This window comes from Hyaena hyaena, unplaced genomic scaffold (genome assembly GCF_003009895.1).
Source record: "Hyaena hyaena isolate Hyena2069 unplaced genomic scaffold, ASM300989v1 scaffold_836, whole genome shotgun sequence".
NCBI classification, from domain to species: domain Eukaryota; kingdom Metazoa; phylum Chordata; class Mammalia; order Carnivora; family Hyaenidae; genus Hyaena; species Hyaena hyaena.
The window spans coordinates 818,549-819,096 of NW_024081464.1; positions in this window are offsets into that span (position 1 = coordinate 818,549).

Consider the following 548-nt stretch of genomic DNA (forward strand, 5'->3'; position numbering starts at 1 on the left):
ACAATAAACTATTATTTTAAAATATCTTACTTGAGACAAATGTAAAAATAATACAAAAATTTGCCACATGAATTAAAAGATTATAAATCAGAAAATGTTTTAAAATAATATAACTTTCTGGATTTGTCTTTTCCTCAAATGATGACTTTCAGGTGAACTCTTTTTTATATATGAAGAGATAAAAAGGATCATAGCTCTGCGATAATTTGTGTTTCCACATTTACCATATTGATTATAAATTGAAGTAGCAATATTATTGAAAATATATTTGTATTTATGACTATCCACAAATCTTACTCAAACATGTATTAATCAATGGAGAATTAAGTTAGAATAATTAAACGTACTATATATATATATTTCAAATTTCTGACACTTAATTTTTGACTTAAAAAATAACCAATTTCTTATCTATACCATGGAATACTACATGGCAATGAGAAACAATGAAATCTGGCCATGTGTAGCAACATGGATGGACCTTGAGGGTGTTATGCTGAGCGAAATAAGTCAGGCAGAGAAGGACAAATACCATATGTTTGCACGTA